The 18,786-nt window shown below is 45.0% G+C and overlaps 1 protein-coding gene and 1 pseudogene across 1 annotated transcript in view; one reads left to right on the top strand and one right to left on the bottom strand.

The window, feature by feature from the left end:
* The window catches only part of LOC147737434 (uncharacterized), a 908,239-nt gene that overhangs the window by 28,153 nt on the left and 861,300 nt on the right, over positions 1–18,786 (top strand). The gene's annotated exons all lie outside the window — the stretch shown is intronic.
* On the bottom strand, positions 10,267–12,083 carry LOC147737440 (uncharacterized; annotated as a pseudogene).

The following is an 18,786-nucleotide window of genomic DNA, read 5'->3' as shown; positions in this document are numbered from 1 at the left end:
CGGAAAGGAACGTTGATCCTGGTACATGGTACTTCGCCCCCTCCCCCTAGGTGTTGACTGGAAGCCACCTCGGCCTCGCGGCCCAGGTGTACCACCAGCACGCTGCAATAATATCGGGCAATTATTCTTGAATAACTCAGTTAGACTTAAGCCCAAAACTTAAATTAAAGTGAGACAAAAGTCTAACTTTACTACACGTAAATACCTTTTGTGAATACCAAAAGTTGCAAAGTTAGACTTTCGTCTCAGTTTACATTTGTGAATCGGGCCCTAAGTGCGGGCCTCCCCCAGGCTGCCAGTTCACAAGTGCCTTGGGGAATGTGTCTGCCCATTGGAGCGCTTCAATGGTGACGTGGCAGTGGTGCTTGTGCTGAGGCCCCATCTCAGGGCTGCTGTAAGTCCACCTGCATGAGAGTCTGCTGGCTGCAGACATAAAGTCGTCCGAGTTGTCACTCTGATATCTGGCGCTAGGATGCAGCAGACACTTGACCTGACTATGGCAGGCTCAAGCACACCAGGAAAGAGTACATTCACTGCTGCTGCCTGCTGCAAAGCTAGTGGCCCTTTTGGGATATGCTGGAATGTCTGCCTCGCTGCAATTATGAATAAGCGTGGCAAGCCTTGCCAGAACATATCAGCAGGCAAAGTGCAGCCTCATGGATCCACGTGTGCCTGGCGCTGTCTGCACGTGATGGCAGTTATGTTATCAACATTAGAGGGCCAGCTACGCACGCCGATAAGACACAGGCTGACTCAGCTTCTAATAATAATTTTGGATTCTTTTTGCCTTCCCCAGAACCCCAGAGTAAAATCGACAACATAATGCAAACGCCCCCCTCTCCAGGATTGGGGCTATAGGACATAAATACCGGTTGTGGCAGGTACTATTCTGATAGAGCAAGCCACGACCCGACTGGAAACCGAAACCGGCCCTGGCCTCGGCACCCTAACATATTTTTTTTCCTGTTCCCATGTCCCTTCCCCTCGTGTTCTCCCTCATCCTCCTTCCCTGATCATCTGCGAGATCTTCTGAGCCACATCACCTCTATCTAGAGGGTTTATTTCATGTACTGTTTTCCCTGTTTTCAATATCTTCTCACAAGTTCTAGTTTACACAGTATCTTGGACTCTGCAGAATCGATAAACTTTCATACCTATTATATGCTCATTGTATATGAAAAATCAATAAAGAATTGAGGTATTTAAAAAAAAGACACAGGGAGTGGTGTCACTTAACATTTGACTTTGACAATTCCAAAGGAAGAGACATTACTGAATTTATAGACATGATCAGCCCACATGTAAAGTGATGAAATTGCAACCAAGTCTCACTAAAATAAACATTCAATTTAACATTCTACTGAACTGTGTGCAGTACTCATGGTGAAATATGAGAAACGTTTGCCACCAAAATGTGGGACAGAGGGTCTGCTCTGTGCCAAATAGTCACTTGTGAAGTTCTAGTTAATCCCCATAGTTTTGAAGAATGAGCCAGGTTTGAGTGAGACTTCAGCACGACCTCCAAATGTGTTAGTGTCACTCGTGATGAGTGAGGCTTGAGGGCTCTGATGAAGGCACGTCCAAAATAATGTCACTGTCGAGGCACTCAAGGCTTCTTGCATGACAATGCTACAAAGAGTTGACACACTCACTAATCAATGGTGTATTGATGACGAGTGTACTGTGATATAGGGGCCTATGTGAAGGAGTAGAATATTTTCGAGTAGTGAAATGCCCCTGCCCTGTTCTTCAGGCCAGTAATACCCATTCATTTTTATGATACAATATAAACTTTGTGAAACATCTGGTTCATACTTGGTTGCCCTATCTTAGGAATTAATTGTTTCAAAGATATATTGCTTTATTTTTTGTCAGTAAATCTTTGTTGAGAGAGGATGGTGGTTACTGGAAACAAAAAAACAAAGCCAGGAAGATACCGCTATCTTAATATTTTAGGAGACAGTTGTGCTCTTAAACCAGAAACTCAAAACCTAGTTAGAACCTACAATTCAGTCTTGTTCAAGGATATAAAGCCGAATCAAATATAAGGAATAAGCCACAGACACAGGAAAATTAGAAATAAGCTCCTTCAATTGTCGCTTTGACACATGACCTATGCCTCATTGTCACTGATCTGGTGTTTAAAACTCCATGGTATTTACCTCTGTTTACTTTGCCATCTAGGATGTTGTGGATTTGAACAACTGCAAATAAATTATTTAAAAGAATAAATAAGCTGCCCAGTTTAATTGGAAAACTGACTGATATTCTGATATATTCATTCAAATACAGATATATTCATTGAAATACAGATATATTCAATGAAATAAAGATATATTCATTGAAATACGGACTGTCGCTTCCAGTTGTCACCTTTCTGTAAATACTCTTAAGTCCTATACAACAATGTTTGGAAGATGCTCATCCAAAGTGAAGCTATAAATGCTTTCTTACAGCAGCAGCCAAGTGTGAAGCCCTGTACTTGAACTGTCTGACCCTTAAAAACATTCCCGTCTGAGACATCTGAAATCCCAGGTCTTTACAGGTATAAAAACTTGTTTATGTGAAATGTATTCACTGCTGGAGCCTGGAGGCGGCGGTTCCGTCAGCGGCCACCAGAGGGCGCTCCTCGCCTGCTGATGAAACCCACTAAGCTGCACATTGGAGGAAAAAGAGAAGGGTTTCCTCTTCCGGGTCAGCGGTGGCATGTTCAGCATACTCTGACCACCTTTATTGAGAACAACAAACTGCTGCATGACTCCCAGTCTGGCTTTCGTGCGAACTACAGCACGGAGACAGCTCTGGTAGAGGTTACCGACGCCATCAGGGAGACGCTCGATCACGGGGGAAAGGCTATGTTAGTCATGTTGGACCTATCGGCAGCGTTCGACACCGTCCCACACGCAGGTCTCCTTTCAAGACTCAGGGAGATTGGTCTGCGAGGGACGGTGCTGGACTGGTTTCAATCCTTTCTTGCCGACCGCCGACAGGTGATCAGGGCTCCGCCGTAATGCCTTCGCTGGAGGTGGGGGTGCCTCAAGGTTCTATCTTGAGCCCCACCATCTTCAACATATATATGGCCCCTCTAGCGGAGGTAGCGGAGGCGTTTGGGGCCCGGGTCATCTCATACGCTGATGACACCCAGCTCCTGTTCACCTGCAGGAAAGGAGAGGTCTTCAACGGCGGCAGAATCAAGGACTGTCTGAGTGCAGTCTTTGCGTGGTTTCAGCGGCACAGCCTGAAATGCAACTCAGACAAGTCTGAGTTGCTCTTTTTCGGCTGTGCCCCTGATCCGGGTTGGAAGACATGGTGGCCCCAGGACATGTTCCCCCCAGAGAAACCATCTTCTCAGGTAAAAAATCTTGGAGTGGTGTTTGACGATGATCTTTCTTTCCGTCCACACATTCTGGGATTATCAGGGAAATGCTTCGGCATCCTTAAGATGCTTAGGAAATTCCTCCCTCTGCTTTCATTGCAGTATCGTAGGAATGTAGTCCAGGCGCTTGTGGGATCCCGCCTGGACTATGCAAATGCGCTTTTTGCAGGCCTACCTAAGTATCTGTTATCCAGACTGCAGATTGTCCAGAATTCGGCGGCCAGAGCCATCTATGGCCTGCCCAGGAGAGCCAGCGCCTCTGCGCTACTAGCTAGGTTGCACTGGCTGCCAATCTCTGGTAGAATCAGATTTAAACTCCTCACTCTGGCGTTTAAAGCCCTCCACGCGATTGGTCCCAACTATCTGAGGAAGCGTATTGCTTTCTATGTGCCACGGAGGTCGCTGCGGTCAGCGGACTTGGCCAAAATGGAGGTGCCTGTGGTCAAACGTGTCCGGATGGGAGGCCGATCCTTCCAACACGTGACAGCTTGTTTGTGGAACGAGCTCCCACTTTCTCTTCGGAAAGCGAACAACCTCCTGGCTTTTAGGAAGGAGTTGAAGACGCTGCTCTTCACCAAGTAATCCACTGTGACTGTAGTGTGTATGCCTTTGGTTTCTTGTTTCTCTGGGCCTCTTTGCTAAAGCGCCGGGACACCCTTGTGGGGTAGCCGTGCGCTCAAAAAGTACGGCTTAACATTAACATTAACACCAGCAGCGGGGGGGTGACATCACTTTCTCCCTGTGCTCTGTGTCCAGCCTGTTGCAGAGGAGGAAGGGCCCCTGTCTGTCTGTGTTTGCAGCTACCTCCATCTTCAGACCCTCAGACCCCAGATCTGCCCCTGCCCCCCTCAGACCCCAGATCTGTTCCCCCGCAGGCCCCCAGGAGGAGGAGAGAGCCCAGACAGGTTTCTGATCAGGTAGGAGAGCTGCCAACTCACTTAGCTGCAATTTATGAATCCATGGATCAGATCCCCCCCCCCCACTCCCTCCCCCCTGGCATTCATGTTGACATCAGGAGAGCTCAGCTCTTCCTGCTGGTGAGGCTGAGTGGGGAGCGGAGGAGGTGAGGCCTGCCCAGGGTCAGAGGAGGAGACGTCTGTCCAGAGGTGCAGAGGAGGAGAGGCCTGTCCAGAGGAGGGGCAGAGGAGGAGAGGCCTTGAGCTGGGGTTCAGAGGAGTTGGAGCCTGTCCAGTAGGGGTGAAGAGGAGGTCAGGCCTGGCCAGGGGTGCAGAGGAGGTGAGGCCTGTCCAGCGGGCAGAGGAGGAGAGGCCTTTCCAGGGGTGCAGAGGAGGTGAGGCCTGTCCAGGGGTGCAGAAGAGGAGAGGCCTGTCCAGGGGAGCAGAGGAGGTGAGGCCTGTCCTGTAGTGCAGAGGAGGAGAGGCCTGTCCAGGGGTGCAGAGGAGGAGAGGCCTGTGAGGCCTGTCCAGGAGTGCAGAGGAGGCGAGGCCTGTCCAGGGGAGCCGAGGAGGTGAGGCCAGGGGTGCAGATGAGGTGAGGCCTGTCCAGGGGTGCAGATGAGGTGAGGCCTGTCCATGTGTGCAGAGGAGGTAAGGCCTGTCCAGGTGGGCAGAGGAGGTGAGGCATGTCCAGGGGTGCAGAGGAGGTGTGGTCTCTCTAGCGGTGCAGAGGAGGAGAGGCCTGTCCAGGGGTGCAGAGGAGGTGAGGCCTGTCAAGGGGTGCAAAGGAGGTGAGGCCTGTCCAGGGGTGCAGAGGAGATGAGGCCTGTCCAGGGGTCAGAGGAGATGAGGCCTGTCCAGGGGTGCATAGGAGATGAGGCCTGTCCAGGGGTGCAGAAAGGGAGAGGCCTGTCCAGGGGTGCAGATGAGGTGAGGTGGTCCTGTGTTTGGGTGGTTCATAGAAGGTGGGGCCTGTCCAGGAGGGATGCAGTGGAGATGAGACATGTTTGTCCAGGCAGGGTGGTCGAGAGCTGAGTTTAAGTTTGTTAATTGTTGTTCCAAGAGATTTGTGGAATGAGTGTAAGTTGTTTGTAAACTGGCTAATTGAAGAGCCACAGAGTGAAGCGCCTCCATATATGTTATTATATATTACAAGAGATTATTGCAAATTTGCAGACAATATTGCAAAGTCGAAGACCGGGTAAAAGAGGACGCATCATTTAGCATTGCATCCAGATGTTAGTGCACATATCCGATTCAAAAAAGGGGGTGGTGATGAACAGAGTGTCTGAATTAAGCAGACCACTCTTACCCAGTCCAAAGATCAGGGTTTGATCCATCACCGTTATTTAGCTCACTGCACCCTCCCAGCTCAGAACCTGGCTATATGCAAATCAGTCTGTCCCTGGCCCAGTGCATCATGGGAACAGGGCAGACTAAACTACCAAGCCAATTCTTCACCAGAAAGGAGACAAGCTACCGGGGACCGGTTTCTGGCATTTCAGCCATCGTCGCCCCGGCTTGCTTGAATCCTGATGGTGCAGTGAGCAAGGGACTCATGTCTGAGTATACCCTGCCACACATATAGTGGCCAAAAACGATTCAGAAATGGGGGTGGTGATGAACAGAGTGTCTGAATTAAGCAGACCACTCTTACCCAGTCCAAAGATCAGGGCTTGATCCATCACCATTATTTAGCTCACACCGGGAGCTTGTTTCCTTCCCAGTGTAAGAATTGGCTTGGTAGTTTGGTTTGCCCTGTTCCCATCATGCACTGGGACAGGAACAGACTAATTTGCATATAGCCAGGTTCTGAGCTGGGATGATGCAGTGAGCTAAAAAACGGTGTTGGATCTAGCCCTGATCTCTTGACTGGGTGAGAGTATTCTGCTTAATTCAGAAACTCTGTCCATCACCACCCCTTGTTGTTAAACGTTTTGTCCACCCTAAGCGTGGAAGGGTATACTCAGATGTGAGTCCCTTGCTCATTGCACCATCAGGATTCAAGCAAACCGGGCCGATGACGGCTGAAATGCCAGAAACCGGTCCCCGGGAGCTTGTTTCCTTCCCAGTAGAAGAATTGGCTTGGTAGTTTGGTTTGCCCTGTTCCCATCATGCACTGGGACAGGAACAGACTAATTTGCATATAGCCAGGTTCTGAGCTGGGATGGTGCAGTGAGCTAAAAAACGGTGTTGGATCTAGCCCTGATCTCTTGACTGGGTGAGAGTATTCTGCTTAATTCAGAAACTCTGTCCATCACCACCCCTTGTTGTTAAACATTTTGTCCACCCTAAGCGTGGAAGGGTATACTCAGATGTGAGTCCCTTGCTCATTGCACCATCAGGATTCAAGCAAACCGGGCCGACGACGGCTGAAATGCCAGAAACCGGTCCCCGGGAGCTTGTTTCCTTCCCAGTGTAAGAATTGGCTTGGTAGTTTGGTTTGCCCTGTTCCCATCATGCACTGGGACAGGAACAGACTAATTTGCATATAGCCAGGTTCTGAGCTGGGATGGTGCAGTGAGCTAAAAACCGGTGTTGGATCTAGCTCTGATCTCTTGACTGGGTGAGAGTATTCTGCTTAATTCAGAAACTCTGTCCATCACCACTCCTTGTTGTTAAACAGTGCACATATCCAGCAAAATGTGAGGGGCTGCAGACCAACATTCTGGATGAGATTTTGTTGTAACCAAAGTACTCTAGTGACAATTTTATTACTAAGCAGAAGAAGATCAAAATAAAAATAATGATGGCTCAGACAAAATTTTTCCAAACGGGTGACGAAAGTGGTTCTCACAGATTGTATTCTTGTTTTGATTCTGGGTTTGTTGCTGGTGTGAATTTGGATATGCACGGCGTTGGGGTGCAGAGTAATGATGTTCAGTATGTGCAAGGAGGAAATGTTGTTCCTCTGGGTCAGGGCCGGACTGGGAACCCAAACCAGGCCTGACAATTATGACGGACCAGCTCCCTGCCTCTTTTGTTGCTGGGGGTGATATAGCAACATCACAGCAAAACCAGCCCCAGTATCCAATATGTTTCCCGGCACTGAACAATCGGTCCCCACTGTTCCAGCCTCCCGGGGAAACACCGGAAGCCCGTTACGGCCAGTGCGGCCCTGCTCAGGGTATAGGTTTTACTAACAGTGGCAATTTAAATACCTCAAACACTAATAATGTGCAGAATAAGACATGATCTGTGCGATGTTTGCAGGAACCTGGGAAACTGGAACATGAATTAGATGGCACCAAATGGAATGTCTCAGTCAATGGTCCCAGCCCAACTGGCCTCTGTGCCGAGCATGCAGAATCAAAGGCAGATATATTGGAACACACATTCAGTCCAGATAGTCCCACAGCCCAGTGCAGAATAGAACACCAAATTCTCAACAAATGAGAAATTTCCTAGTTATCACAAAGGAAAGTTTCAATTCTATTAAGGACGCGGAGGCGAGGGTTATGCATGACCTTTCTTCATTTTATTAACAGCAAGTTAGAAGAAACAGAAAAAACACAGGGTGCCAACTACATATCCCATGAGGCACAACAGTAACCATGGGAGCCAGTCCACCAATCATAGTCCAGCCGAATACATAAAGCAGCTCCCTCGACGAAGTCCGTCCTCTTTCGTCGCTGCAGGAAGATAAGTCGTCCCCAGATTAATCAGTCTTCTGATCAGATCCTAGGGCAACAGAAAACGAAGAGAAGAACCACAGAGCAAGATAAAATGCAAATGCAAAAGTACTATCAGTAGCATAACCAAAAGAGAAATAGAACGTGCAAATGTACAGAACAAGATCAATGCACAAAATACCATAAATATAAGAAAACATTACTCTCCTTATATGTAAAAATACTAAATCCAGCAAGACCTCCAAGCATTAGGGAGGGAGGCTTGAAAAGCCAGGGTGGGATAATCCTCGACTCCGTGTCCTTAATAGAATTGAAACTTTCCTTTGTGATAACTAGCAAATGTCTCATTCTATGTCAGGAAGCAGGGGCAAGGATTATGAAAGTTCAAAGCTTACTCTCCACCAGCGCAACGGCTTCATGAATTGGTTTAATAGAATTTCTTAAAAGTAGATTCTGAAGACCAATCAGCTGCATTCATAATGTCCCCAACCTGCAACCTACCTGGACATCCTTGGAGGCCATTGCTCCCCTAGTAGAATGAGCCCCAAAATGTCTGACGTCAATACCAGATACAGTCATAATCCATTTGACCCATCTAGCAATGGTAGGAGAAGATACCGCCTGAAACGTTTTTTAATGGCAATCAGAAGTTGCCGTTCACCCGGAGGACGAACCTCCAAAGTCATATCTTCATAAGATTTTAAACATCAAACAACACACAATTTCGGAGAATTTGGAAAAGCAGGATAGATTACTGACCTCGTACTCGATTTAGTTCTCCTGGAGATGGTAAAGGTAACACCTTCCGGGGAAAAAACACAGGCAGAAATATCAAGGGCCCTGACATCCGACACTCTCTTACAAGAAATAAGACACAGGAGGATAGCAAGTTTAGCTGAAATCTCTTTTTGGGAAAGGAAATCATTATCTTGCCAGGATAAAAGTAGACGAAGTACCACATTAACGTCCCAAAGGCACAGGTAACGAGGCTCCGACGGACGTGAAAGACGTATGCCTTTCAAAAGCTTACAAAGCAATGGGTGCTCCCCAATCGGAGCCCCATCCACGAGAGAGTGACCAGCAGAAATGACCGGCCTAAAAGAGTTGATAGTGCCATAGGCTAATTTCTGATGAAAAAGTTCCGATAGGAAGTTCACAACTTCTGCAACGCAGGCGCCCACGGGATCCAGGTGTTTCGCCACACACCAACATACCCATCTTCTCCAAGCTGATCTGTATCGCTTGGTAGTGCCCGGGGCCCAAGCCTGCTGGATAAGGAGTTCAGCTTCTCTTGAAAGCGAGACGTCAGTCCAACATCTCCTGAAATCCTCCATGCCATAAGATGTAGATGGCCTTGGAGAACCAGGGGGTGAGGAAGTCCCAGAGGGTCTGAGGGGATGTTGTTGAAAGACGGCAACCAAAGAGGTCTGTCCCAAGATAATTCTAGAAGGGACGGAAACCAAATCTGGGCTCTCCAAATTGGAGTGATCAGGATCAGAGAGGCCCTCTGTCTGCGGACCTGGGCTGCAACCCTTTGGATGAAAAGGAAGGGTGGAAACGCGTAAGCTGGTATCCCCGACCAATCCTGAAGGAAAACGTCCACTGCCTCCGCTACGAAACGGGGAACCTGAGCGTTCCATCTAGATGCAAAAAGATCAACTAGGGGAAGGCCCCAAAGGGACACAATCTGAGAGAACACTCCAGGATCCAGTCTCCAATCGCTGGCATCCCTGAAATTCCTGGAATTCCAGTCTGCCACACAATTCTGATCTCCTGGGAGATACTCCGCCGTCACCGAAATCTGACGTTGGAGGCAGTAATGCCAAAAATCCTTGACGAGATCCGCCAGAATCTTGGAATGAGTACCTCCAAGGGGATTGATGTACCTCACCGCCGTCGTGTTGTCCATCCTCAGAAGGACACAACAGGACACTCTGTTGGTCGTGAAAGATCGAATGGCAAAGGAGCCCGCTAGGAGTTCTAGGCAATTGATATGGAGAAGGAGTTCCTCCTACGTCCACCGACCTCCCACCGATAGAGAGCCGCATCTGGCACCCCAGCCCAGGCGACTGGCATCCGATTCTATCACTAGATCCGGATGGGATCCGAAGATCGCTCCCCCATTCCAGGCCTCCATATGATCCATCCACCAAAGAAGTTCCGCCCTGGCCTCCGAGGAAAGGGAGATCAGCTCCGAGTAAGTGAGACCCCTGCGCAGGTGGGAGGCCTTCAACCTCTGCAGGGTCCTGTAATGTAGAGGACTCGGAAAGATGGCTTGAATCGAGGACGTAACAAACCAACAATCCTGGTCAGCTGTCGCAGGCATATCCTGTCTCTGCGGAGAACCTGTTGAATCTCCTTCTTAATCTTTGAAATCTTCTGAGAAGGAAGATTCAAGGAGGCATCCCTCGTGTCGATGCGAAAGCCTAGAAAGATCATGCTCTGTTGGGGAACCAGGCCCGATTTCTGGACATTGATGGTGAACCCCAGATTCTGTAATAAGGATATTGTAATCTGTAAGTGAAGAAGAAGATGATCCCTGGATTGATCCATGAGCAGCATATCGTCCAGGTAAATTATTAGTCAAATACCCTTGATGCGGAGATGTTCCACCACAGGATGAAGAAGTTTGGTAAAACACCAAGGAGCTGATGAGAGACCAAAGGGAATGGTTTTGAATTCGTAGGTTTGACCCTTCCACTGGAATTACAGGAACCTGCAATGGGGTAGGGGGGGAATTGGAACTGACAGATACGCATCTTTGAGGTCTAACCGGACCAACCAATCGTTCTGGAGAAGAAGGTCCCTGAGCAGATGAATTCCCTCCATCTTGAAGTGCCGGTAAACTAACCACTCGTAGAAGGACCTGAGATTGATAACCGGTCTGAAGCCTTTTTCTTTCTTTACTACCACCATAATATTGCTTAAGAATCCGCACGGATGAAGATGGGAGAGAGTGATAGCACCTTTTGAAAGAAGATCTAGAACCTCGTGATCTATCAGATCGGTCTCTGAGTCTGAAAAAACCAAAGGGCGAGGATGAGATGTTTGGATGGGGAACCCGTAGAACTCTATGTGAAACCCTTGAACTGTCTCTAACACCCAGGGAACTGACGTTAAATCCGCCCAGTTTGCTAGAAACAGAGAAATCCTGCCCCCAGGCGAACAGGAGAGCGGATTTTCAAGCTTACCATTGAATCCTCGTGCCTTCTTGTTGCCACCACGGCATCTGCCTTGTCCCTTGCCTCCACGGGAAGGATAGAAGGTTCCTTGTCTGCCATCGTTCCATCCATTATTTCTTTTTGCCTGTGCTCTATTGGGACCGTGGTTTAATTGTCGACCGGAAGAGCGACCCCTGCCTCGCCCGGCCCCCCCAAAAACCTTATCCAGGGCAGAAAAGGTGGCTACAAACTTTCCTAGCTCCTTAACGAAGGGATCACCAAAGAGCATACCGTGAGCTACTGAACCTGCCTTGGAGGAAGACAGTTCTCCTAATTTGAAATCAATTTTCAAAAGTAGGGAACGGCGACGCTCGGCGGAGAGGGCACAATTGGCATTGCCCAAGAGACACATTGCCCTTTGCACCCATCCCGCAATATCGTCCGTCGGGAGAGGAAGGCCTGACTCTCTGGACCGTTCCGCTAACTCAATGATTTTAGTTAGGGGTCCCACAACATCAAGAAGCTTGTCCTGACAAGCCCTCCAGGAACGATCTATCCCCTTTTTTGGATCCTTCATATATTTAGCAAAAAATGTGCAGAGCTTAGGGTCCAACTCTGGGGTAATAGCAACGCCATTGGGAAAAGACGGTCTAGGGCATTCTGACCTAAGGCGGGATCTCACCTATTGAGAAAGAGGCTGCCTAATCTTTGCGGCAACATAATCCGCCGTCTTCTTATCAGGTACCCAATCAGAACTCCGAGGTCGAAAGATACAGGAAGGGTCAAACATATCCGCATGAACCTGAGCTCCATCACCAACATCAGAACAAGAAGAACGTGGACACCAAGACCTGCCCGTATCGAACATATCGTCAGAGGAATTGTCATCATCTTCACCCTCTCCGTCTTTGGGAAACCCTTCATCAGGGTCCAAGTCTGGGGTGGACTCACCCAGAAAGAAGAGTTCTCCCAGTATATTTTTAGGTACAGAGGGGGGAGAAGAAGATAAACTAAGCATAGGAAGTACCTCTGATTAGACCTATATTACTTTATCACAAGAATTTATCAAAAAATATTTTTATAAAGATGGATGCTATAGAAAGAGAAAAAGGCTTTTAGTTACTTTGAAGACATAATTTTATTATTTTCTTTTTATCTTTTTTGTTTTTTCAATTTGACTGATTATACATAAATACAATTTATTTTGTCACATAGAAACATAATCATAAATAACAAGCTTTCAAAAGAATATTTGTAAATTTCATAAAGTGCAGTTGAAGCGAAACAACCCTAACAACTTATCATATCCTATTACCATTCATTCTCTCATGCATACCTTACATACCTCTGCATTCACTACTTTTCATAAAAACAAATATAGACAGATAAACAAAACTTTACATAGGACCAAAGCAAAAGACTAACAGTTGGAAGGTGCCGTGTTTGAAGTAAGGTTTGACATAAGACGTCACTAAGAACTAACAGTATGTTCTGGACTCCAGGAGTTCTTGCGCAAATCAAGACAAAAGCAGGGGGAATTCCCGGGCTGCTAGAGGCTTGGATTTGTTTAAAGAACACATTGTACTTTCTAGGAATCCATGGGAGTAGCCTTGCCGTATTAGTACTGCATTGGCTATGACTAAATATGGACATGATTCTAATGCCTTTATAAGGATATGTTTTGTTATAACCACATAAGGGCATGAATCAGGAATATTTAATTCGGGCCCTAGATTGATTCACAACACCCACTCCACGTATTATGTCAATCATTACTAAAAATACTAAGCAATAGTAAACATATAACGATGCATGTGTTTTCCAACCCACCCCAAAATACATTGATTGCATTTAAAATGGTATATGGTATATACACGAAAAATGAGTATTATACTGTACGTTTCTTAAGCAGTTGTATCATTCAGATAATGCATGTATAAATATCGGCTGAATGATTTGCGAGAATTACATTTATGAAATGGCTCAGAATACAGAAAAGAAGGTCGAGACCATTTCATCACATTTTTATACAATACTGTACATATGCTAGAGGCTGAGGTAAAATATTGTCTCTAGAGTTCCTAAAAATAGAAGCTCTGTTCTCTAAGAATATTTCTACTTTAAGCAGAGTATCATGTGCCAAAAAAAGGTAAATATTTTGGAAATGTAAAAATAATAATTTTGTTTTCAGGGGAAAAATAGTTCCAATTATTTTCAGTAGTGTTGTTTATCAAAACTGAAGGCCGAACTCAGAGTTCAGGGAACGCTGTGTGCTCGTTGTTTTAAAAGTTATTCTCGTTGCTAGGAGAGAGCTTGTGAAAAATTGGTCTACAACAGTTGGTGAAAGTCCGAAAAAGCTGAAATTGTACATATGTGAGAGTGATTGCTATCATCGATGTCTGGATCAGTAATGCTCTCAGAAGGTTGTACCTGTGTGGTGCTGCGTTCATCTCGTACTTCACCGCCACCTACTCGTAATGGTAAAGTCTCAACGAATGTCGTCATCAGAATAGGTAGCCGCTGGGGACAATACGTTGCATGAGTCATTACTGGACCGAGCAAAGTATCGATATCCATTGGTACTGCTGATGGTAGTGTAAGACAGATGTCCAACACGCATTCTTCGAAGCACAGGTAAGATGCAATCTTGCCAGATTGGTCTGAATGAAAGAAAGCAGGTTGCACTTAGATCTCTTAGCCGGGCTAATCCGAGCACTTTAGTGATTTGGTCCCGGTAGCGTATTGCTAGGATCGTTTCTTCCATTGTAGCTAGGGTTTTGTCTGTGGCTTGGCTTGCCATATCGGATCAGAAGGAGCAAAAATAAAATTCCTGCTACGAGTCCCAAAAGAAGAGGCAGGCCGCCAAATAATGAATGCACAAAATTCGGGAAGATGTTCAGGACTGCTTCAAATGGTGCTAATAGCCCTGAAAAATTGTCTTAAATACATGTGCGATGCCACTGGTATCTGACATGTTAAAAATCTGACCTAACACTTCTACGAAATGTACGTGGCAATTTGTTGATAATAGGGAGTGTATCTCTGCCGCTGTCCTTGCAACCTGCAGATCATACGTCTCCTTGGACGAGGTTAAAGGCACAGTTGTCTGTAAAAGAATAGACTTCATTCTGCTTAAAGTATCAATTCGAATAGAAGAGATATTCAGAGAAGGCCAAAGTGTTGCCTCCATGTCTGGATTGCTGATAGGATACAATACTTGCATACAGCAAATGACCCTGGATGTGACGGTTACGATATAGGCTTTTCCGAGCACCATGCCACAACATCTGTGGTCACTTATTAGAACGTAACTGCAGTTGGAAAGCTGTCTGAAAAAAGGCTCTGTGTCGCAGGAGTGCTGTGCAGATGACATGAAAGGTTATTCGATGAACCTTCGCAGGTTCCATGCAAGTTATTACCTTGACACATAAGTGTACTGCTTAGTGATTGTTTACAATTGTTACCACTAAGGAATACCTCTTTATTTCTCCCACTCCAACATCAATGAGTGTAAGGTAATTTCCAGGTTGATTTGATGTATCCTTTACCCAACCTTTCATACAGGCCTGCTGGTATATATTTTTGGCAATACTTAAACTGGAAAGTTGTTATCGGAATTGTAATAATTCCGTGTATTATCCATTCAATGACAGGTCTCTCTGACATTGTCAATGGTAATCTCTCAAGTTTTTCAATGCTCAGAATCGTATAGTCTGTTCCTTTTTGTGCCAAACTGAATTGTTTATCAGTAAGGTTAAAGATAGAGAATAATGACGTTGTGTTGATTAGACGCCATGGCACGTAGCCTGAACGCAGCCTAGCTGTACAATAGAACGTAATTGGGACTGACCATATAGTAACATTAGCAAATCCTGCTCTGTTATATCAATAGCAAATGATACAATACAATAAATCCTGGAGGACAGAGTCGTTAACCCATTATCCACTACAGAAAGTGATTTTTCCAAATTTATACGATCAATTTCTTGTATTTTTTCTGCAGTTTCAATTTGCATTACTTTCCAAGCTTCGTTGTAAGCAGCGTATATACCGGCGTATATGAAACGTTTTTGAAGCTGTTTGCGAGGTCCCATTATGAAATCTCGCAAGTCAGCACCGTCTTTAAGTAAAGTCAAGTGTTGCTTAATTTCTGGTAGTGTGGATTTCTGTAGCCATTCAAGGCAGAGTTTTCCTACACTATATGTTGTAATTATCCCTGGATGTTGTCTCTGGGAATATCTTGGGTCTGACCTGTTCTGTTTGAACCCCTGTGTTTTGTTCAGGAATCTATCTTGACAGTTATTAGTGTCTGTGGGCCAGATCAACCATTTTTTCCAATCAGGATTTGTTCTGTTTTGGTGTAAAATATGGGATACGTCTACCTCCATATCTGTAGTACTACTATCATCAGGTATGGTTGTTGGAATAGACGGTTTGTTTAAATCTTTAATCTTGGCTAAACCAAGACAGGTTGTCTGTTGAATTGTGTAATTCAGGAATATCATTTGTTCTGGGATCACACAGGATCTAAATAATGCTTCTAGACCTTGTACCTGCCAGTCTTTTGTCCCCCAGGTAGTTTTTGTTTCAATGTTATTTTTCCAAAATTCAAAACCAATTGTAGACATTTTATCATAAAATGTTTCAGAATAAATAATTTTAGTATTTGTCAACATTGTTTTCATTCCTGTCTTATTTGTCATTTATAAAATAAAACGTTTCTGGATCACTGTTGTTAAACCCTGAGAAGAATGTGAATTTCTCAAAAAATGTTTTCGAGCTGCCCTTCGGCGGTGTTGGACAATGTTCCCATTGATTATAAGTTAAAACATTTCTAGGTTGAGCAGATTTATGCAAATAGTGATGCCCATAGTGGTTAAAACAGTACATTTCTTCATAGTTCGGTGAACCCTGTAAATAATCATGTTCTGTAAATTTTGCTGACATTACTAAATCTGACATCATATTATTAATATCTTCCCAATCATCAAAGAAAGTACTTGGTGTCACAAAGTCACTTAAGGAAACCTTAAATTGATGAGGATATTTCAAGAGCTCAATCGGGCCATAGATGTCATACTCCATTTTGTCCCATGCTACCCCACCGGGTATTGGATCGGCTGTGATGTTTACTGGTGACAGTTCTCTTTTCTCGATGTGAGAGGATCTGTGAGGCTTTAGGACCAAGTTGATGTTCTGACTTGCTGTGTCCATTGCACTACATTTTCCATCAATAAATCTACCCAAACATAAAACCATGATGAGCCAAAGGAGGAGGAAACGTACACCTAACACAATCCAAAATTCAATCCATGGTGAAACCAGATATGTTTCTTTTAGTTGGTGAAAAAGTTTAGTTATTTTTTCTTTGAAAGTTTTTGTTGCTGGCATTTCTTCATGCTCCCTTGGATTATATGAAAAGTCATCGAAGTTGACGAAGTAGCCAGATGCAGTTCTGTCAATTGTTGGAATTGTGTCCGGATTTTCGTTTGTCTTTACATTTGTTTTTTGTTTCATTAGCATAGTCTGAGGCTACATCATTGTAGACTGGTGTTTCTTGACGAACTGTTGCAGTTTGGGTTTCAAGAGGCACAAGTTCCATGGCGTTGTTGCATAGTCCATTTTTGTTCACTGTAGGTTTATCAAAGGTGATTAGTCTCTCAGTTTGAACCTCTTGGATTGTAGCAATATTTGGTCTTCTACTATTTCTTGGGAGTCCACTGGGCCTAATACTTATTATTGGCCACATGATTGTGGTTTTACCAGGTCGATGGATACAACTCTGTTCTCCTTTTTACCAGCAAGGGGCGGTAGTACTACTGATCTTGTTCCGCTGATTGCTAAGACAGGTACTGCTTTTCTGTAAGAAGGCCCAAATACCTTCTTCAACGCGATCTTTTTTCTGACTAAATCCCCAATCTTTGGAATTCAGACAGGTCTTGCTGGGAGAGGTGGTTTCTCTTCAGTGGCTGTTGGCTTTATCTTGATGTTACTAAGACTTCTTCTTGTTTCATTTAAGTCCTGTAAAACAGCCAAACGATCTTTGATATCAAAGGCTTTTTCTTTCACCACTGAAGTCTAACAATCTAAGTCCTGGACTTTCATTCTAGTGCCGAACAATAGTTCGTAAGGAGTGATACCTTGTAGAGAATTTCTTGGCAGATTGTTAAGACTAAGTTGGACACTTATTAGATGTTTGACCCACCCATCACCCGAACCTAATACCCTCGCTGTTATAGATTGCCTTATGTCACGTTTTTTTTCTTTCCAATACCGCATTTCCCTTAGGATGGAAGGGACTAGAGTACCGCAATGCAATGCCCATGCTGGCCCTGGCCTCTTTGTAAGCTCGAGAGCTAAACGCAGGACACTGGTCAGAATGTAGCATGCCGATTGCGTATATGCCGATAAAGACTCGCAAATCTTTTATAACAGTTCTGGCGTCAGCCGAGTGCTAGTGTCTACATCTTAAGGGAATCTAGTCTTAATAATTATGGCATCGCTGATAGTTTTCTGGACGTTTGCGTATAGATAGCCTTATGCTTTCTAATGGTGGTATCTGGGCTGGTTTCTGGTCCGGTTCACAACTGCGATCTCTATTGCAGTTGTGACAAGCCATTGCAAAGTTAAAAACATGCAGGCTCATCCCCGGCCACCAGTATTCTGATCCTAATTCATTTAGGGATTTTAAGATCTCTTGGCGCCTCAGACCCTGTCCCATGTGTGCTTCTTGAATCAAGTAAGCCCTCCGGTTCGTGTTTGGAATTACTCTATCCCTCACTCCAGGGATTTGAGCATAAGGAACGGAGTTTGCATCAATTATGTATGTATTATTGAGTGGATAGCCTAGAGGTAATGCTGCATAGTCGCCTTTTAATGAGGCTTTTACTGCCAGCCTGGTTTCTCCATCTATGTCGTTTTCAGAACGTTTTTTTGTGGCTACGGAAGCCGGTAGAACTGCTGCCGCTGAGGCTCGATCAGCCAATGAATTCCCTGCAACGTGAACGCCATCACTTTGATGACTCAGTGTATGTATCACATGAGTCTTTTGTAGTTCTTTCTGTAAAATAACTACTTGTTCCCAAAGCTTTTTATGTTTTATTGTGGCACCTGTGTCATCTTTGTAACCGTTCTTGATCCATGTCTGCATGTCATTATTGTAAGACCTGACGCAGAAATGAGAATCACACTATATTAGTGTTGGGAATTCGCGATCGGCATTTTCAAGCGCCATCTTTAAAGATTTTATTTCAGCTCGCTGAGCTGTACAGTTTCTGAGTGATTCAGTTTTGGTGATCATTGGTCTAAATTTACCTAAGCGCCAGAGACCTTTAACAATCGTGCACGCGTGATAGTAAAGTTGTTTGTCCACAACGTAGTGTTGTGCAAATCTGTCCATGTAGATTACACAGGAATACTGTTCTCGAGGCAGAATTTCGATTGGCAGAGGATATTCCTGTTCATATTCTAGATATTCTAGTTTTTTCATTTTCGGATCAAAATAGTGTTTCACGTCTTCTGCAGCAAGAGAATTTTCCCATTGTATCCATTTTGGATCTAATGCCACAGCATTTAGATTATTTTATTTTATTTTATTTAGAAAGTTTTTATATAGCGCGAACGTGACCCTTGGGTATCAGAGCGCTTCACAGCATATACAAGAGGTAGATTAGCAATACAGAGTACATATACATGAGGTAGATTAGACATACAGTTACATA

Source organism: Lissotriton vulgaris, chromosome 1_1, assembly GCF_964263255.1.
Source record: "Lissotriton vulgaris chromosome 1_1, aLisVul1.2, whole genome shotgun sequence".
Classification (NCBI taxonomy): Eukaryota; Metazoa; Chordata; class Amphibia; order Caudata; family Salamandridae; genus Lissotriton; species Lissotriton vulgaris.
This window is presented reverse-complemented; position numbering and strand designations above follow the sequence as displayed.